The 23,153-nt window shown below is 30.8% G+C and overlaps 1 pseudogene; it reads left to right on the top strand.

The window, feature by feature from the left end:
* The first annotated feature begins 22,782 nt into the window (after window positions 1-22,782).
* On the top strand, window positions 22,783-22,901 carry LOC118612668 (annotated as a pseudogene).
* The last annotated feature ends 252 nt before the right edge of the window (window positions 22,902-23,153 follow it).

Here is a 23,153-nt window from a genome sequence, read left to right as displayed (position 1 = left end):
GGAATAATGTAAGAGTTATTGTTAAACTAGTGCATGACGGAATATTTAAGAAGTGGGATATAATGTTCTGGAACACTGATTTAAAATGCACAATGGTTTAACAGTATAATACAAACCCTCCCTTTCTTTTTCATGTTGTTCCCTGGTTTCTTTAATAGGATGGGTCAGAGCTAGTCTACTGGGCTCAAGGACACGTGAACAGCGAATGACATTAGCAGTGGCTTCCTGTTTGCCACCATCCCTGTGATTGGAATGAAGCTTTATCTTGGGAGCCTGGAGCACTTTGTACATAGACTAGTTAATGTGCAAGTCGTCTGCTATTTAGATTGTGCAGATGAAGGACCAGAGGTATGTGAAGGTTAAGGATGGGACCAGGGTTTCGGTTGTGACTCAGTTTATTGGGCTATTTAGCTTTATCAGAGAGATTACAAAATAAATGTTTCCTATCATCTACCCATGGTAAAAAGACAACGCAGAAAGTATACTTTTTAAAATGTTTGTTTTCTCCCTTGCAAGGAACTCAACTCTTGCAATACCATCATGTAATATAATATACTTCCTTAACTATCTTTCAGAGGAAAATAAACTTAATCTACAGGCCTTTTCTTTTTTTTTTAATTGAAATCATTCTTCAACTACTCCTATCCCTTGATCCTTAGTAATCATCTAAGACATTCATCTTTACAACCTTCTCAGCCTCGCTTTGCTCTTGTTTGTGGAATTCCAAAGTGACACATCCCAGTCTCCTGAGAATATTCTATCTGTGGCCAGAGGGCTCTGTCTCCCTTTGTTCAAACAATGTCAGAAACATTTATTTCCAGATCCAGTTAAAATTCTTCTGTTTTAAAACCCTTGGGGGAACAGTTACTCTCTGTTTAGAACTTGTTTACTTAATTCCTTTCCTACTAGTCCCTTAGTTTGTTTGAATTTTGCTTCCAACTGTCTTTCTAGACGCTATAAAAACAAAAAGAACCACATTATTGCTACTTCTTGCCTTATCAAGAAGCTTTTTCTCATTTCCTTAATGTGTTAATTTTCTGACTGAGGAAATAAAACCAAAATAAAATACTATTTTCTTCTCTTCTGTTCATTAGTTTGTTTTACTTCAAATGATATTACATCCAAAGTCCTTATATTATGATTAATATCTTCTGCTTGAGAGAGATGATAGAGTAAGGTGCGAGAGGAAAAGAAGAAAAGACAGGTAGGGGGAAGGTGAAATATCCTTAATATTTCCCTACGAGTGGCCTTAATCACAGGTAAATCAAAGTAATGCTAACAACAGCCACTGTAAAACAGAGTGGAAACAAAACCTAAAACTGAAAATAGCTTTTTCACAATACTGTTAATTGTTATCACCAAGCTGCAGGAGGGTAGAAAATAAAATCCAAAATCATTTTAATTAGTAGTATTTCCAATTAACGCATCATAAATAATGATGGAAGTAGAACACCATTTTTTGGCATATGTCATGATAATAATTTTTGCAGGAAAGAATCATCAGTGGATGCCAAAATTTGTAGGCAAAAGTGTAACGAGAAACAGGATATTTGATATTATCAAAGTGTCTCCCCACAAAATACTTATAGTTATAAAGAAAAAACTAACTTTACAGTGGAGAAATCTGGTGAATATCACCTCACTAAAGTTTTCAGTTAACATCAGCAGTAATAAGACATGTAGATATCATGTTCCTTTTAACGTGATGCATTGAAGAAAGCACAGACTACTTCTGTGGTATTTTTGTGAAAAAATGCAACTTAAATATAAACATGATAAAATATCAGACAAACCCAAATAAAGGACAATATACAACATTACTGGCTACTATTTTTCAAAGTATCAAGAACATGAAAGACAAAAAGGCTAGGAATTACCACAGATTTCGGGGATTTTAGGGAGCGTTCACGACAAAATGTAATAAAAGATTTTTATTGACTCCTGGACCAGAGACAGGACATGAGTGGGACAAATGAAAAAAGTTGAATAGAGTTTGTAGTTTAATTATATTTTAATATGGTTAATTATCTGGATCTTGATAACTGTACTATGATGTAATAAGATATTATTATTTGGGGACATTAGATAAGGATGTATGAAAATTATTTGTAATATCTTAAATCTTTTTGTAAGTCTAAAACCATTTCAAAATAAAGTTTAAGAAAAATGGAATAATGGAAAGACAGCCTTTACGAGCACATATGATCTCTAATTAAAACTTGAAGGTTTAAAAATAAATTTAGGATTTCTAAATAAAACTTTCAGAAGAGTCTCTTTCTTATTCTATTATTCACAATGTAATATAAAGTAATTACAAAGTCATAAAATAGATGTCCATTCAGCAAAGAATGAACCCTTTTGGTATGTATTTAACTAAAGAAGATTATATAGTTTATGGAGTGTTTCTGGAACTACCATGGTTTTGGATAACACTTGGTAAGCATTTTGTGTTCATTTTGAGGTTATTCTGTTTTTTGTTTTTATTTTCGTTTTGTTTTGTTTTTGCATCTAACTCCAAATTAGAAGTTCAAAATTTTATTTTCATCCCAGAAGAAAAAGAAAATCAAATTTCTTGCAATTAACAGAAAACTGATGTGGGACCACTGATCTGTCTTTTACACTAATTTCTTAATAAAATAGAAGACACACACACACACACACACACACACACACACACACACACACACCCTAAACATACAGTTGCTTGACATTTAAACTGCATTACGAAAGGTGTGACACTAGGATTTTTTACTCAGACTGACTCAAAAAGAAGATTCCTACTATTTTCACTATAAATAGTTTCCAAAGTTGTTAATTACTTCCAGAACTTAGAATTTAAATTATATGTAAAAATAATTCTATAGTGTAGTTATAACTTAGTTCTTTATATGTAATCTATATCTAGGAAAAACTCTCCAGGGTATTCTTAAAACAGATTTTTTTTTTTTTTTTTTTGGGCAATTGAGCAAAGTGATTCAGATGTTATAAGAGTAAGTTTAAAAAAAAAACTGAAAAGTTTATTATCTAGAGTGATAGGTATAAGATGGTCACTCATTGTTTGACAGTGCTTCTGTCATGGGCTGGCATCTATATCTAATTTTCCCTCTCACATCTGAAGGAATATTGTGTAAGTTTCAAGGCCTAATTCTTAAGAGGCTGGCAGTTTCCACTTTCTTTTTCATAGAATACTCACTCTTGATGTCTAAATTATCATGTTAGAGAAAGTATGCATTGGAGAGAAAATGTGAAAAATCTATGAGAATACATAGAGAGGGAGAATGGACCAACTCAGCCCAACCTTTGAATCATGCCCATCAAAGTTTCAGATGTGAAGAAAGTTTTTGGATCCTCCAGACTAGCTTACCTGCCAACCGAATACTTACTGCCCCTATTTGAACTCAGCAACAGAAGAATCGCTCAGTTGAATCCAGTACAAATTTTTGGCCCATTTATCTTGAATGTGAAGAGAGAATTATTACTCTGATTCATTAATTTTGGGTGACTTATTATGAAATAATAGATAACTAGAACACATGGAGGAATACTGCTTGGTGGTTTTGTCTGAGACTGCAGCTATCTGTCTCACTCTACTCTCACCTCATTTTTGTGCCAATATGTTCAGTTTAAGGAATATACTTCTCAGGGTCCCTTGAAAGTTTATATGGTCACATGACAAAAATTTCCATAGAGATAGAAGTAGAAATACTGCTTGCACACTCTGGAAAATGTCGTTAAATCATTTACCCTTTTTTCTTCTCTGGACCAGGATGTGGATGTGCTTATTTGTGTTATAGCCATCACCTTGGTCCATGAAAAGGAGGACTTCACCATCAAGGTGTTGGAGTTTAATTCTGTAAGAATAGTGAAACTTTGTGAATTCAAGAAGCTAGGGAGCTTATTTTTTATGAATGAAAAATACATTGTTATATATTACTTTATCATTTTGATATAAGAAGCTGAGACTAACAGATTCAGTGGGTAATTAAACAAAATAAGATAATAGAAAAGACAATAATTCATTTAAAAAATGTTAAAATAGATATATTATACTGGCTGGGCCTTGAGATTCTAATATTCAATTATCATACAAGGAATCCCTTATTTGTCCATCTCCATAATTAGCCAAGTTCCAGAAGTTGCAGGGACATCACAGCATATGTTTGCTAATTCTTACCCATTTAATTTATCTAACGTGGTTGTATTTTCAATTTTCAAAATTAATTATTTCAACTACATTTCTATTGGTAAGTACCTTAAAGGGAAAAGAATTAAGTGCTCCAACCAAAAGATAGAGTGGCTCAAAGGATAAGAAAACAACACCCCTACATATGCTGCCTACAAAAGACTCACTTCAGATTAAAAAACACACATAGACTAAAAGGAAAGGGATGGAAAAAGATATTGCTTTGATGGACCTAGAAGGTATTTAAATCAAACAGAGAAAAATAAACACTATAGGATTTCACTTATATGCAGAATCTAAAGAATAAAAAGAATAAACTAATCAAAAACAGACCCATAAATATAGTGGACAATTTGGTGACAGACAGAGGGGAGGTGAGTTTGGGAAGCTGGGAGAATGTGATGAAGGATTAAAGAAGTACAAATTAGTAGCTGATGGATGATCAGGGGGACAGGAAGCATGGCGTAGGGAATGCAATTAGCATTAACACATTGGTTAGGTGGAGGGCCTGAGGAGGGAGATAGCAATTGGGGGGATTGTTTTATGAATCTAGATGTCTAACCAATGAACTGTATTCTTGAAACTAATTAAAATATGTAAATCAATAAAAAAGCACACACAAAAAATTATTTCATTGTACAAAAAATGTAGAGTAATATCACAAATAATAATATATCCAACCTAACCAAGTAAATAACAATTAAAATGCTACCAAAACATTTCATACACCTCTCCCTAATTGAATTTTTTCCTTTTAGCCACCATTGTGCATGTAATACTTTTAAATCTCATAAAAATATAATGTCATGCTCTATATATTCTCCTACAACTTTTAAGATTTATCCATAAATACACGTAGCTGTGGTTTATTTATTTGTACTGCTCTATAAAATTTCACTGCACAAATGTCCTGAAGAATATCATTTCACTTTATCACCAATGAATATTTAAATTTTAGATTCATTGTTATTTCAAACTATAAAAATATTCTTTATAAGGGTCCTGCTGTACACTATGTTTATTTACTACTAGAATTCTATCTTTTTCTCCAGCTTCAAAGATTCTATTCTTTTCCTATATATATTTTTTTAGATCTTGGAGGCAGGCTCAGGAGATGGGATGAGTGGGTGGGATAGATGATTTCAGGATTTCTGCCTTCTAATGTTGAATTTGAAGAAAAAGAACGATCCAGTTCAGGACAAAACTCAGGAAATTTGGGTCCTGAAAGAAAAATTTTAAACTAGGGTCAGTGCGAAGCATTCGAAATATTATTTTATTTTGTCTTAGTTTAGATTCTCTAGTCACTCTAAATCTAAGATGAGAAAAGAGGAAGAGTAGCAGGGAGTGGATTACTATAATGATTGTGAATTACTTGTTCAGAAAATTATGTGTTCCGATTGCTCAATTACATGGAACCAATACAATTTTCCCAAGTTATTTTTATTGAATGGTATTTTACCTTCTTATTGTTGGTGTTTTGAAAAACTGAATTAATTAGGGAATTTCAATGTAATATTTAGAAAGCTTTAAAGACAGAAAGATATTCATCATTTTTTAAACATTCCCTGACTGAAAATATAAACTTTCAGAAATGTGAAGTACTGATGTGTCAACCTAATGTAAACATGTTTTTAATGTAACTGCTAAAATTTATTTGACTTTATGTCTATGCTGGTTTTAACTTTTCCATAATCATCTTCTTAGGAAATATAATTGGTTTGTGTCTACTTCCACTGAATTCAACAACTCTTACACCCAGGATTTGTTGCTTTGTGTCAGATTTACCTGGAGAATGTATAGCATGTATTTTGCCTGTGAATGAGGGATGAAAACCTGTGGGTTCAGAAAAGTGCAAATGATCAAGTGTGTTGTTACTAGGCTCTCCTTGAGGTTCAATGCCATTTGCCGAATGTAAGATCTCAGTTAATTTTTGAAAATTCAAAGTTTTATCAGCACCTGGAGTCACTAGATATGAATGCCCTCTGGAAAAAAGAGAGAAATTGTCTTGGGAAGGGGAAGCAGAAGGACCACATGGTTTTTGCTTGGTCTTAAAGATTTAGAAAAAAGAAACAAGATTTTAGGATGCCAATCACTTGATTTTTAGTTTAGCATTCTTGAGATTCTTTGACTATTGCAATTTTACTTTCTTCTTCTTTGTTTTTCTTAAGTTTGGTGCTGGCTGTGGAACAGATGGTGACTAGAGAAGAGAATTAACTCGAGTCTGTTTCATAGTTCCCTCAGCCACACTAACTTATTCAGGATCGATTCATTCTCCACTGTAATAGTTTTAATTATTTATAAAGTTAATAAATGCTCTGCTTTTTAAAGTGGAATATTAAAATCTTAAGGTAAAAAAATACACCATATAATTTTTTTTTGTTTTCTGCATTTCATGGGGTCTTTTGAACTCCTATTACCAAGGGGCGGTTTGGCCTATAAATAGAAAATAATAATAATAATAATAACTTAGGAAAAACTTATGCACAAAAAGCCATCGGAGAATACAGAGTGCCCAGAACCAAATTTGTACACACATGCATGCACACATGTACCCTTGTACTTATGTCCTGATGGACGAGTCATCAAAAACATGAAGCATGTTTAAGATAACTATAATTCTTAATATATTCTGTTCCTGCAATGTTTTCTCACTCTATTTGTTCTGTATTTTTATTCTCCAAGAAGATATTATTGATCATGAATTCAAGTAAGTATATGAGTATTGAATGTACATTTTCAAATTACTGTCTCTTTTGTGTTGAATCATGCCATTAGGAATCAATAGGATAGAGTTTGATATATAAAATTGCTTCAGAATCTCAGATGTTAATTTTCAGAATGGAAGAGCATCATGTCTTTGATGTTCATGTTTTGATGGAAGGAAGAGGGAATGGGAAAATATAAATGAGGTAAATAGGACACAATTATTGTGGTCTCCAAAACAGCAGAAATCATTTTAGAAGACTAATTTGATACACATTCCTCTCAACCTCCTACAGTACTAGTGTTCTTAGATTATTCAGTGAGCTGCATCATAAGGGTAATTTGATATAATTCAAATTAATAATTAAAATCAATGTAAATATTTGTAGGGAACATGAGGCAGTGCCTGGCAAATAGTAAGGTGTATGGGTTTGCTTATAAACAAAATAATGTTAGATCCAGAGACGAAGAGATTAACTTCATCTGAAAGCCTGAAATTGTTTTATTGAGAGAAAGCTCTTTCTTCCATCTAATCTACGGTAAAGTGCCGAAAATAGTGTTTGGCCTTGAAGGCATACTCACATAATAGAACAGTACGCATTATAAAGTATTTCATGGAGCGCATTATTTTTAGTACTTTGCATATAGTTTTTATTACTTCCTGAGTTTTGTATAAATTTTTCTATTAGTCGCTTCAGGGCAGGGTTTATGGCTTATCTATTGTTATTTCTAGATCCTGGTAGAAGTCAGGAATGTAGTTAGTGTCCAGTAAAAATATGCTAATTTGGGAGCCTAAAAATAGATTCTCTTTAATTTATATCTTAAAAATTATGGTAATTGCATAAATATGGGGCTGATTGCAATCTTTATTATTAATTTAATAAAAACTTCACTCCCTTTGCCATATAATGAATTCCTTGGTCAGAGGCAAAGAAGCATGGACTAACATGATGGCGTGAAAAATATTTGCATATCACTGGGTGTTAGTTTTGGCAGAAGTGTTGTGGCAGAGAATGCAGTTTCATACCCAGAATCAATACCTGTTCAGTGAGAATAAAGTGTAATCCCTTCCGTGGGAGAGATGGTTCTACATAACTCAGTTCTTTATGGTCAACTAGGGTGACATGATAACTTGGTGGTTCAGAGTTAAGTGGTTAGTCTTTACTAAGGCCTGGCAGCAACTCTGAAGCTATTTCATTCTCAAAATGAAATAGTCATTTGTAAAAGAGAGCAGAGCATTATTCAAAAATATTCAGATTTTTAACTCTGGTTCACCTGTAGGAGCCTGCTAATGAGTCCACACTTTACTATCTATCACATATACTTCAAGCATAATCAGATCTATGGTTCATGTGGTCCAAATGCGTGTTTCAGATCAGGTAATCTTGGGGATCACAAGTTGAGAAACATTGATATAGGTGCTAGAGTAGTAAGGGCATGATATTCAGCAATGATGGCAAGGCAAATATATACAAACATATATATGCTACTTAATATGAATCTTGCAATTCATTTCTGTTTAATAAAATCTACATTTTATTAATAAAAAGAACAGTAATTAATCAAATGTAATACTATTTATAGGGAATCTATCTTATCCACAACTACATACATTGTTTTATTTGTTCTTTATAATAATCATTTGAATAGAAAGGATACATTTTTTATTGAAAATTCCTAGAATCTGAGGCACATCACAATGTATAAATGTAGCCTAGTGGTGGGGCTACCAGAGAACACACATTCTATAATTCCAAGCAACATATTAATAAATTTTTCCATATTTTATAAATTTAATATAATTTCTCTATAATGTTTGTGCTTAACTCAAATACTCTGATGATCAATGTGAGAGTAATAAGTTATCATAAATAATATTCTGGGATTTTTCTTTTATCCAGAGCAAAATTCTTGCAAGAGAAAGAGGGTGGTATTAATTACCATTTGGCATGCTTCATTTCTTGCATTACAGATTATATAATCGCTTTTCACCTAGGAAAACTTGTATTATCATCATATCATTTTTGATTATTATTTAAATTAAAATAATCTAAACTTGCAAAAACTAAGAATGCTCTATGTTTATAAAAAAATGGAATTTATATAGAAAAACAAGTTGAAATTTACTGTATGCTTAGTTTTATGATATAGAATTAAGATTGTAATCAGGAATTATCAGGAAAACTTAAAATATACAACAGGCTAAAGTATTTTGGCCTGAATGATCAAAAAATTATGTCTCTTCTTTATTGGGCTATTTTTTCTTTTGAAGCACAAACTTAATCTTACATTTGCTACCATAGTGAAATCTTAAAAATATTTCTCAGGATTTTTTTTTATTATACCTTTTGAGTCCATTTTGGAGCTGGAATGCTTTTATTGTCATCTCTTAGCAGTCAAGGGACTAAATTAAAGGAATTTTAGGTAAAAGAGTGATAGTTTTTCTGTGATCTTGGATAAGCATCAAAGTAAGAGCTCCATTTTATTCCCTGTGATTTTCTTTAGGTGTTGGGAGCCACCAAGTATCATCAAAGAACAAAGATCCAGTTCAAAATGAAGAAGGAAACAAGTGTTTCACTACCATAAAATGGTCTGAGAAATATCCTTGAGAGTGAAGTTAAGTTTTAAAAAGGGTATTAAAAGATCTCTACTTAAAAAAATAATACTAAAATAAAGTAAATAAAACCCTCCAAATCAAAATGCTTTAATTTTACAGAATCGTTTGAGATTACAAGAACACAACGTTTGCAGTCAAACCTATGGCCAAATCACACTATTTTCTGCCAAAAAGAAACAGTACCTAACCTCAAAGAACTCATGAGCTAGTTCTGAATATTCCTCAAATGTTTCCTGCCCTTTCAATCTGATTCAAATATACAAAAGATAATACTGGAGATATACAAAGTTCTTTAGAGATGGTAAAGTAGGTCTTAAAACAGCCATATGTAATTGAAGATATGAAGAAATGAATTGTGATTATTAATAGTCACTCACAAGGTGTCATATTCATCTATATTGGTACGCTATTTTCATTATAACTATAAATGCTCCTTAATCAGTTTCTTTTTAGATGAATGCTGTCTATGAGTCCCATTTTTGACTTCATGCAAGTAATTTATATATCAATTAGAGACGTTCTCTTATTTAAATAGTTCTATCCCATTGGCCGTGCAATCTAATTTCTACTTAATGGTGATATTTAAAATATTCAACAAGAGGCATGTCAGAAGCATTGAAAAATCATAACATAGTACGGCCTATCACAGTGGTCACTGGCCACAAACTGGGCCATACCAGAAAGTATTGGTTGAGTATCAACCCTGGTTTTCTCACAATATCTATTAAGTTCCCAAATGCTCACTTTTCAATAGTCGTCTCCAATTGTCTGCGTCTGCATAATTAGTGTTCTTTGTCCTCTTTTGTGGCTTTTTAATTTATATCTACCAAGACTGCATTAGTCATATAACCAAAGAATAAAATGAATTTATTAGCTGGCTATCATTTTATAGAATCCATGGATCTATGGGTCGTCTTGAGATCCAGGAACCAAGTAAAAAAGTAAAGGAACAGAAATCAGAGCTGCTGGTTAATGGATGGCTCTGTTATGTGAAGGTACTTTGACAAGTTCCTGTGTCTATACATTGCTTGCTGAAGACTCAAGGTCCTGGGCTGGTATATTTCTTTTGCTGAACCTCAGTTGCTTTTCAGTATTCGAACCTATGCAGAATTAGAGTTTTTTGTTTCTTTGTTTTTGTTTTGTTTTGTTTTCTATAGCAGCACTAAAGCTTTATTTTTCAAAACTCACAGGATGATGAATCTCACAAATTTGAAAAAAAAAAAAAAAAAGGTGTCTACAGCCACGACACCCTTAACAAGCCTGATCCCGTCTGATGTTGGAAACTAATCAGAGACGGGCCTGGTTAGTACTTTATGGGAGATCACCTAGGAAGACCACTTGTTGCAGGCATGGAAAATAAAAAATAAGGGATTCTAAGCTGACAAGGTCCTTGCAATCTGTGAGGTCAACCAAGGGTTGCCTCTCCTAAAAAATGAAAATAAAATAAAAAATTTTTAAAAAGGGAAAAATACACATAATTTAATGTTTTTATATCTCAATTTCTTCATCCGTAAAATGGAAAAAATAATTCTACATACCTTAAGGGTTATATGAGCATTGAATGATATAATGCATTTAAAACAATGCCTGGCATTTAGTGAGCCCTTAGTAATACTATTTATTGCTATTATTAAGCATTAACTTAATCATAACAATGTATCAATATAAATATCATCTTCAGCGTCACCGATATTTCTACAAGCATACACTTCAATAAGACATCTTTTTAAAATAGTCTTTGCCAGAGTTTAAGGTCATGGTATTGGAGCTTGTATTATAACACTAAAAACAAATAAGTTAAAATTTAATATTATACTATCCTGCAGTTAAAAAGTTCTCAGACAATTTTTTCATCCCTTACTCTATAATCTTCCAAGTCACTAGGTCCTCTCTACTGAGGACTCCTGCATATGTATTAAAAATTTTGAACCTTATTCCAAGTCTTTCCTTTAACGCTGTTTATTTCTCACCTCGTGAGCTTTCTAATTATTTTCCTAAAAATACATAAAGGCACTCTTTTTCCTTCCCCAAAGGTGAGCACTCATCCCTACTAAATTGTATTAGTTTTCCTCATTCAATAATGAGATGATCTACCTAGTGATATTGTAGGGCTGTTATCTTCCCACATTTTGAGACTGTACATGTTACTTTCAGTGGGAAACATTATAACATGGGAGGTGTTATAATTTTGTCTATTTTCCATAGAAATGGTCATTTTGTCTATTTTGTCTATTTTCCATAGAAATGGTCATTTATCTCTACTTCTTTTCATAAAACTAGAAATAAGCTTTTATTAAACTGTTCATGTCCGGGAGTTTCCCAGTAAGGATATATTTATACTGAAATATATGAAATAATTGTATGACTGTTAACATTTGGTAAATTTGAAATATATGAGTTTAGGAACAACACAAATTACATAATATTAAAATTTCACTTAAATATGTTATCATAGGAAAACATTTATTAATTGCTTATCCATATATGGTGCTAAGTTAGGAGAAACTTAAAAACAAGTTAACTAAATAATCTGAACCTATTAGTCTGTGAATGATTAACTCACTCGCTTTGAGCATGGTGCTAATGAACCCCAAATCATAGGTTTGATCTCTTTGTGGATTGCATAGGTTGGCTCTTCCCCATTGCTGCATATTTCACTTCTAACTTTTCTGACTAATTTTTATACACACGTCACTGGTCATAAGGAGAAATAGAATAAAGAATATAGATGTAGGTTTGCAAATTTATCAACTCAGAAATACAAAGCATGCACTCTTCTAAGGGAAGTCCAATAATCTTTATATGACAATAACATTTTCGCTTCTAAAAGTATGGCCATTGTTAACAAAGAGCAAATCCAATATTTGTAGAATACTTGACATAATGTAAAATATGCCTTTGCATTGCTATGTTATTTTACACAAGCATTGGAAAATATTTAAATTCTGTACATTCATCCACTTCATTTACAAACAGATGGGGTGCTGAAAGTAGAAGATAATTTGAAATATACTTTTATAAAAAAAGAAATTTTTAATAGAAATAAAGTAAAAGAAGATAGGTTTCAAAGGATTGAGGCAAAAGTTTATCTTATTTATAATAATATGAATATCAAATATTTTATGGAAAAAGTTAATGTATAAATTGCTTGTTGGTAAAATAAAAAGTATCAACAAACAATGGCCACAAAGTCAAATTGATGATATTTTGCTAAAATATTAATTATGGCAAATATCTCATTATTCAAAGAATTTTTGCATTGAAACAGTCATACTTGGTGATTCTTCAGTTTCAATATTTTTTCGAATTTTTATGGTAATATAAAAAATTATTCTGACTGAGCCTTCCTTAAGGCACAGTATTTTACAAAGACTGGTTTTGTTTATTTTTAACAATGAATAAATAAATAAATGAATTAAAGTAGAATTATTTCAAAGGTAGAGAGCTAGTTTTCTTAGAATTTCTATCTCTGTCAAATGATTATTTGTTGCATATATGTGGGTCACTCTTCTAAATGCTCTAATTCTTCTATATTTTTCCTGAACATATTATGTAGATATATAAGAATAGTATTTTAAAGGTTAATATGTGTTATTGCTTAAAAATGTATTTTGGACATTACATTATGAATTCTATAACTAATGAGGAGCTGAAAACAGGTATTTAGCCAAATGGCTAAGGTTAAAATGAAATATAGATTTAAAACTAAAATCATTCCCAGGGTTTCAAGACATTAATCTAGATAGTTGTTGTTGTTTTAAAATTTTATGAAGACTGAAAAAATGGCTTATTTCCTCAAACTTTCATTTCTGTACTGGATGTTTTTTTGAAACTATGGAAAGCTATAATTTTTTTTGATTAATTAGGAATGACTTACAAAAGATATCTCTATATAATTCTGGTCAATAAAAATTCATTTTTAAAAGATTTATCGAATTTGACTGGAGAGTTAGTATTAAGTTCATTGCTAAGTGATTGAAAACTGCTTTAAAAGGACTAGCTTGTTTTTAATGACTTCTTTCTAAATGTGACTTTCATCAAAAAAAATAAAAATAAAAAGAGAAAGAATATATTGCTCTCAAAAGAATTACCCAATTTTAAAAAAACCGGGTGTCAGTACAATTTAATTATAATAAAGAGAATATGGCTGTTCTAAAACATAAATCCAGGATATATGTTGGATCCTGTTTCTAAGAATTGTCATTTTTAGATCTTCTACATTTTTATATTTCTTTTAATCATCAGGGGACTTCCATAATATTGGGGATGATTTGGATGGGTTTTATAGTGTTAAGCACCTGTATGCACAATTCTGGATGCAGAATATTAAAGCAAGGTAGAGTGAACTTATGAAAAATTAAACAGTTAATTCAACTCTTTCTATAATTTCAACATTTACTTTTAAAACACAGTAGGTTATAGTAATAGGAATAGGAATTCTGCCAGGTCCTGGCTCTAGTATTTATTAAGCAATCCAAAATGGGTAGCATCAGGTTTTAAAAAAGGCAAAAATATTTAGTTTTTGAAATGAAAGCATTTTGACACCGTCTAGAGGTTATAGAGGACAAACAAAGGACACTGCTCTCTTACTTCTTTCTCTTTGAGACCTTCCATCAGTTTCTGGACATATTTCTTGGAAGATTTTTGTTCTCTTTTTTTTTTTTTGTTTTATGTCTTAAATACATGTTTAAAAACTTAGGGACCCAAACAAAACAATATTTGACAAGAATATTGAAATGGTTAATCAAGTCCTTCTTTCTTATATCTTAAAAATGAAAATGTATGATGATCACGAGGACACTGGATTTCATTTTCATTTCTTACTTTGTTTAGAATGTGTCTCTTTGATCCTCTATGCATCATCATCTTGTGTTCATTCTATGTGTCCAATAGGTCAATTTCAGTAGGATAAGCAGTAACGACTCAAAAAACAAAATTGCTAGCAAAAAACAATTTATGTACTGAATTTGCAGTTCTCAGGGAAGCCGAGGATGACCATGTAACCTGCAAAAATGTGTTGGTATTCTATATCCATCATTAGGGTGAGGTCAGTGACCACATCAAAAACTAAAGACAAAAATCTGCTGAAAAAAGTTTCAGCACTTATTTCAATATTTAGTAGTTATATTAATACCATTGTGGAAAGCGAGACATCTTCTGAATTTACATATCATAATATAAGGCATGATATTTCACTTAAAACAATTAGCAGTTCCAAATTTGGTTCAAATTTTATTTCAAATTTCTTTATGAAGTTATGAAAAATAAAGAGTTAGCAAGCAATGAATTGGCTCCATTAACAGAAGATTTTCAAAAATGTAAGAAATACCAGTTTTAAATTATTATACAAGGCTTTAAACTTAGAGAAAAACAGTTAATTAAAATAATTGTTTGATGTTTTAATTCAAGTTACTAAATCTAAGTTTTGAAAATTTGAAAGTTATATTAAATTGATTTAGGGTTTCACCATAGAATATTAAATTTTATTTGCAGTAATAATAAGAATATTAATTTCTTGGGAGCACAGCATGATAACACAACAGTATTCTTGCTGAATTAAGAAAGTGTTAGATTAGAAATATACTTGGCATTGATAAGCCTATATCATAGCCATGTCCTCTCCCTTTGCCGCATAACAGCAAATGTGTTTTGGAAATGATTTTGCCTTATGATTATTACTTTTTATTTGTTATCATCATAATCTTTGCCTTATAATTATTGAAAACAAAACTTCAAAAAGAAACACATTGAAATGTATTTCTACAAAAATAAGAAAATGAACAAATAAATCTACGAGAGTTTGAACAGTTTACAAATATTATTTTGAAATTTTATTATTGTGATTTGGAATATCTCATATTGTGGAAAAAAATTTTTTGATGGATTTCCTATTTTTATTAAGTTTATATTCCACACTTGAATAAAAGGCAACTAAATAGAATTCTGATTTTCAACAACTATATTTGCCAAAACATTCAAAATAATAATAAATTTAAAATCTTATTTAATAAATTTTGCCTCATAAAAATATTTGTTGCAAAAATGTACTCATAATAAAGGCCAAAAAATGGGTTGAAGTATTTACATGCTTTTATATGAAAATTAGAAATAACAACATTCTCCATTTAGTATTATTTCTTTTGTGTTTATTGGGTACTTTGTCTTTTGAGAAATTTGACTCAATTAGAAATTCTATGACCTGCAGAAGAAGACTCTTCTAGTCAACTAAAGGCAATGATTTCAAATTTTTTAAACATAAAACAACTTTGAAGAAGACTACATAGAATTTTATAATAGTATAAAAATAAATAGAGCTGATTTAAAAAATATGTTCTCAGATAAATATTAGTTCCATGGTATTAAAGACAGAATATATATGTACATCTATAGATAGTGTGTGTACATAAATATATATATAAAAGAATAATGATTATGCTTATAGTATTTTTGTGGTATTTTAAAAATTAATGTTCAAATAAGCAAGAAAAACATTAACTTAATTTTGATTGTATTTGCTCTTCCTCTAATATACATTAATGTAGAAATGTATCTATATATATGCCATATATTTTTGCACATATCAGAGATTAAAACAAAAACAATACATGAAATTTACTAGCTATATCATTAAAAAACTATAATATACATTTCATAAAACCATAAAATTTAAAAATTTGTGTAAGCAGAGATAGAACACCAATAGCCATTAATTGAATTAATTAAAATAAGAATAGAAGATTAGAATATATAATTATTAAGCTTGAGTTAATACACATGAAGTATTTTTTTAATACAAAAAATAACAAATAATAAAGATCTTTGCCTTGTTTCTATTCTTAAATGTAATGGGTCATTTGTTTCCAATTTAAATGTGATGTTTTCTGTAGATTTTGGTACAAAGTCTGTTTCTGATAAACACAGTAGTAGAGGTCCTGGCAAACATAATAAGGTAAGAAAATGGGAAAAAAAGAATAAGAAATTTAAAAAAATGTATTTATTTGTAAATAGTGTAACATCTGCAGAGTCAATAAAGAAGGTAATAGAACAATAAAAAACTTTGGCCAAATTTCTAAATATATGAATAACTTATACAAATCGTTAACATTCCCCCATAAAAGCAGTAATCAGAGGAAAACATAGGAATAAGACACCATTTCCAAAACAAGAATTATATAGAACATAATGTATAAAATGTTGATGAAGAAAAACATTAAACTCTACTAAAAAATAAAAAAGTAGATCCAGAATAAATGGAGAAAAAATATGCAGTGACATCCTGAAAGAGGTAAATGTTCGATTATCATGTTTGCCTAACAGTTTATGTTATTTTTATTCCAACTAATGCTTTGCCCTTAAAGTTCTGCTCGTTCATATCAAATTTCAATTTGTAGGCATAAATTCTTTTCAAAATGAAGTTAGTCAAAGATTTTGTACATAGATTTTAAGATGATGTAAGTATAATTTTTATTTTCATGAATCTAGTTCTTTATCTTATTTGTAGCCACGCAGTTTTACATTAATATTCACAACTTTCTAAAAGGCAAAAATTAATCCTGGCATTAAAAAATATTAATCATATTAAGTTTTCTTTTTTTAAAACAATACAATTTTTATTTTCAGAGGAAAGTGGGTTAATCAGAAACTATAACAGATCATTTTTCTCCCTTTCGTATGTCATTTTATCACATTTTTTTTTGTTAGCTGTAATCCCACTGTACTGATTCACATTCATTCTGTGGTCAAGTGTAACTCTTTCTAAATTTGTCCTAAAATACTTGCACAAAGGCAAACATCCCACCTGGTATGTGTGGTCTGTATTTTTCTTCTTTAATCCTGTTTATACTTACTTCTGTCTCTAACATGTATTCATTTAGAAATGTTTAGCATAAGCAGTTATAATTTTTATTGGGCTACCCACAAAAATGTGAGGTCAAATAGCTATTTAAAGATACCCAATTATTTGCCTAACATATTCAGGGACAACAACATATTGTGTAAGAGGTTAACTGGTAAATGGAATTTTTGTCAAATGTGAGGATCCTAAGGAAATAAATTTTATCAAAAAGTAGTCCAATTGTATATTCGAGTTTTAAATATAATGAATGTTTCCATGTTAAGCATAGTTTCTATACTAAATTGTTCTAATAATTATAGTTCAATGATTACAATAGAGTGTATAATATTTCTTTTCAACATTGAACACTAAATAATACATAAGGAATTTGGAGAAATCATAATCAAATAAGTTGAGAAAACAGAGAAGAAAACAGAGTAGAAAAAATTAAACATGAGAAAACAGAAAAAGAATTAATTGTTCTACAGTGTTAATTTGTTCCCTAAATATCAAATGCTTCTATGAAATACAGGAGATAAAAATTGAGACATTTGATCGCACAACAAAATGATCCTAATACTTGATCAATAATAAAAGGTCTCAACTTTCTCTAATTTTTCCCCTAAAGTTTGTTCCCATATTATTAACTTGAAATTTCCATCATTTAATATATACTTTTTCAAGAGTGGTTATAGAGAATCTCCAAAATTTTATTTTAATGCCCACATGGTTTTTTGAGAGCATGTATTTCTTTTGGGTGGGTGCTATAGATTTCTCTGCAGATCTGAGATAGTGACAACTGGAGAAGGTAAAAGACTATCTGTGGGAGGTTCTGGATCAAAGACCAACCTCCTTTGGTGGGCCCATATTAACTCTATCAGTTAATCTTATTAGAAAACTGCTTGGTATTTAATTTAACTTTCTTTGAGCCATTTCATGGGGTGACATTAAACATTCTATATGCTATTTTAGAACATGAAGTAGGTAAACTTGTTAGACTGATCAGCCCCTGTTGTTACAGTCAGCTTAGTTACCTAAAAATAAATTAATTAATTAAATTTGAATGTAGGACACCATCTTTCTGCACATTCAGATGCTTAGAATAGCAAGCATAAGTGTGAATTCCAAAGGAAACGCTGTTGTATATTCTTTCACAGTAGGAGAAGCTGCTTTTCCCATTCAGACTGAGTGGCTTCAAACAACATCATTTCCAATGCATGTGCCAATTTGGTGATTGGTGTGAGCCAAGGCTTGCTGATTTCAAAGCCAGCTTGCATCACTGCGAATATTTCATTTCTGTTTTTTGCATGCAAGATCAAAATGATGAAAGCTGACTTGTTCTCTTATGATCTAGAAAAGACTTAGTTTGGGTCAAGAATCACTGACAACTTTACCAAATATTTTCCTTGCTGTTGTGCTTTCACTCCATCATTCACTCATTCATTCACTTGGAGAGCTTGAATTCATTATTATATATCATTGCATAAACCTAGCTCTGCTGAATGTAGAGGCTTTGTGGAACCATAAGCTGTGATATACGGAGCAGGATGCTATGAAGGGCTGTTCGGGGACTGGAATTCAGTACAGGTCTTTAGCCTTATGAAAGAGGGCTGACCAGAAAACCAAGGCCAAAACACAGGCATAAGCATTAGGTAGCTGTTATGCAGAAATAAAGATTTTTAAGAAAAAGTTGTAGCACATCTGTCTGAGCAACATAGATATGGACAGATTAAAATTTGTCTCCTAATGGGGTTTGAGCCTACTGAGGCTCACTAAGGGAGTAACTGCAATCCTAGTGCCAGTCTCAGACTTGACTCAGTCTTGTCCGACTATGGATCCTCATAGAGGTTCTAGGGACCCTGAATTAGCTAGATTTTCTAATTAATAATTTGGTTGTCAAATCTTCAGCTCCTGTTACTAAAGGAAACTTTAGTCATTTTCTTAAACAAGCAAAAGACCACTGAGGCTTCAGGGATGCCACTGTAATACATCAGGGATAAAATAAAAGTCTAGGTAATTTAACCACCCTTTTTTCTCCCTACACAAGAATCTCTGATGATGGAGGAGATATTCTCATTTGGCTTGAAAATAATTTGCTACTAATTAAAACATCAGAAAACTGTACAACATTGTTTTTAGCCCTTTATGTATAGACTTGCTCAGTTTTTTAATATAAAAATGGTCCTACTACAAATTTTTTTTTCTCAGCCTTTCTATCTTTATTCAAGAAATTCCTACTGACAAGAATTCTTTTCCACCAGGCAAACAACTCCTAAATTTCTCTAACTGTGACCTCTCTCTCAAACTCCAATTATTTTATCGCTAACCAGCTTCTATCATTTCAAACCTCAAGCTGCCTCACAATGGTAGCTTACAGTCAATGTATTTTTGACAGCCTAATTATGTAAAAAATTAGTACCTTTTTTTTTCATAATTATAAGATTTTATTGCGGTGCCAAAATGAGCTTTTCTATGAAAATTCCTTCCTTCTTCGGCCACCTACACAAGCTTTCAATAAGGATATATGGGTCAGGTGATCAAATGTACAGTCTCTATCATGATTAATTGGTTTGATTGGCTTCTTTCTTTAAATTGTAGTTATTATTTAACATAATAATCCAATTACTTTGGCAACATAAAAATAAGAGTTAAGTATGCAAAAACAAGGAAGAAAGGAAGGAAAGAAAGAAAGGAGGGAGGGGGGAAAGTGGAAAGAAGGAAGGAAGAGAACAATCGTGTATATATATGTGCTGTGCTATGAATTTATAGAATTTAATAAGATGGTTTTAACATCTTCCCGAAATAAAGAGATGTTTGAATGATCATCTTTTGGAATTGGACTTCATCTATAGAGAAGACAGTGATGTACTACTGTATGTCAGCAATTTTCACCTATGGCATTACAAGTCATTTGCTATCAAAAAATTTGCTATCATTAATAATAAATTCTATATCATTAATAATTAAAATATTATGTTAAAGATTTATTTTTAAAAATAAATTAGAGCAGATTAAACATTACCCTCTAACACATGTCATTTTCATTCATGTGCTGACATATTTTCCAGAGAGAAAGGGATGTGGAAGCACTGTACATAATACTGGGTTCATCTATGAGAACTTTTGATGTTTCTTCCATAGGTGGGAAGATCAGAACTGGAATGGCTCTTGCCGATCTCAGAGAGCCAAGGTCTTTTGCTTGTTTGTTTCTTTGTTTTGTTTTGTTTTTTTTTTTTGTACAGCTTCTTTTAACATGTGGATTCCATATCATGGTCCAATATAGCTTCTTGAGCTCTAGACATCATGTCTACATTTCAACTAAACAGGAAGGAAGAAATGGCAAAGGAGGATGTAGCTCTACATTTAAAGATGTATTAGAAGTCACATATCTCAATTACACTTATATCCTCAAATCCTGACCATTTTTATTGCAAGGGAATCTGAAATATATAGTTCTTATTCTGAAAAGCCATGTTCCCAGCTAAATATCAGGCAGGTCATAACATATAAGGAAAAATAGATATTTGAGTACAACTGTTAGCCTCTGACACATACTCTAAATAGCCCTAAAGTCACAAGCTGAAAGAGTGGCCATTTTCTACCACATGAGTAAAATTAGTGTTCTCCATTATCATTCTATTTTGCATTGAAACATGTTTTAATTTCCATATTGAAAAACTGAATGTTCCTTTAAGCAAAAAGTCATATATATATATAATATATATAATAAACTATTATTTCTGATAATATATATATTATATTACATATATATAATATTACATATATATATTACATATATAATATATATATTATCAGAAATAATAGTTTCTAGACTTTTTTAGCAAATTTTATCACAAAATTTTAAATTTATGAAAACATTTCCAAGATAGTTCACCAAGTTCATATATTCTCCTCACCTAGTTTTTCCTAGATGTTAACATCTTACATTATCATGGCACATCCACTAATATTCTTTTTATATTCCAGGATCTAATCCAGGTTATCACATTGTATTTAGTGTCGTGTCTCCTTAGTCTCCTCTGGTCTGAAAGTTTTCCAAACTTTGTTTTTTGTGACATTGACAATCTGAGGAGTACTGGTCAGGTATTTTGAAAAATGTCCTTCAATTTAGGTCTGTCTGAAAATTAAATTGGGTTATGTGTTTTGGGGAAGAATACCACAGATATAAAGTGACCTTCTTATCACATCACATTAGGGAGTATATACCCTAAAATATTTACATAATTAAAATAGAGTAAAAATAAAAAATTCAACTTTATTGAAAATATTTCCTGTCTGTCTTCATAAAATATCTTAATATTACATAAATAGTTTTATAGAGTATAGCACAGAAGGTCAGTTTTAATCTTAATACATAACAGTGATTTCCAATGAAGTTTTGTCTAATAGGATTCTTTATAGGGATTTTTTTTTACTAAACAAAAAAGACCAAAATTAAATTATATGATATTGTATATATAATATACTACATATTACATATATGTAATATATTACCTGTTTTAAAGATCTTATAGTAAATAGCTTAAATATTTATCTTATGATATCTGATTCTGTTAATTTGCTTAGTAAAGAAACTTTTCAGAAATAGCTGTACTAAGTAATTAGTCAAAGCCTACTGAAATTATGTGTACCATACCAAAACATTCAAGTTATCTATAATAGCTTCTTCCTCCTCATAATTAATATGTAACTAATTCTCTTAGTCTTACCTCCATAAAGTAAGAATTATCAGAAAATAATTAGAGAATCAGGTAGACAGTGCCTTGACTAATTGCTTTTTGTCTGGATTTTTCCCAGAAATATATAAATGAATGTGGAAATTACTATAGGCTCAACATTTATTTATTTATTTATTTTTGGCTGAAAATCAATGAAGGATCATGGTTTCTCTCAGTCTCTCTGAAGCAAGTAATTTTATGATGGCATCTGGACAAAAGCTGAAATGGCTCAAGTACCTAGGAAGATAAACTGAGACAGGTTGTGATCCTGAGGCATAGGATATTCATTCTCATCCTCAGTCAGGAGAATTTGAGTCTATATAGCTCTCATGTCTAAATTATAAGGCTGTTTATTTCAATTATTCTAAATATTCTTCAGTTCTTTACTATGTTGCTACTTACATACATTTGACTAATTACCAATTACTCTTTATAAGCAAAAAGTAAATTTTCATTATCAATCATGTCTAAGATATTATTCAAACCTATAAGTGGATACTTTTTATATTTAAGAAATACAGTGAATTAACTTAGATTGAGTACTCACTATATCTTATAGGCTCTTTGTCGAGATTATTGCATAAAATAAAAAATTGTATATTAATATTAAAATGTAGTATAATCCACATTTAAGAAATGAAAACTAAGAGCTCTAGAAGTTGAGTTATAACCATGTTTTCTTCATCTAAAAACATTATTATTTTTTGTCTACAGCCATGCCACCCTGAATGTGCCTGATCTCATTTGATCCTGGAAGCTAAGCAGGGTCAGGCCTGGTTAGTACTGGTATGGGAGACCACCTAGGAAGACAAGGTGCTGTAAGCATAAAAAATAAAAAATAAAGGATTGTAAGCTGACAAGGTCCTTGCATTCTGTGAGGTCAACCAAGGGTTGCCTCACCTAAATTTTTTTTTTAAATAAATAAAAAAATAAAAAATAAGTAAATAAAAATAAAAACATTGCCTTTTTATTTACTATTAATCCTGAATAACTGAAAAAATAAAATTGTACAAAAACATCAGAGTTTACTAAAAATTTCATTCCTATATCATTATTTTCTGCATGACCAAATACCCC

The sequence above is a fragment of the Rousettus aegyptiacus genome, unplaced genomic scaffold (assembly GCF_014176215.1).
Source record: "Rousettus aegyptiacus isolate mRouAeg1 unplaced genomic scaffold, mRouAeg1.p scaffold_m13_p_16, whole genome shotgun sequence".
In the NCBI taxonomy this organism is placed as follows: domain Eukaryota; kingdom Metazoa; phylum Chordata; class Mammalia; order Chiroptera; family Pteropodidae; genus Rousettus; species Rousettus aegyptiacus.
Note: the sequence above shows the minus strand (reverse complement) of the source record. Positions and strands in the feature narration are given on the sequence as shown.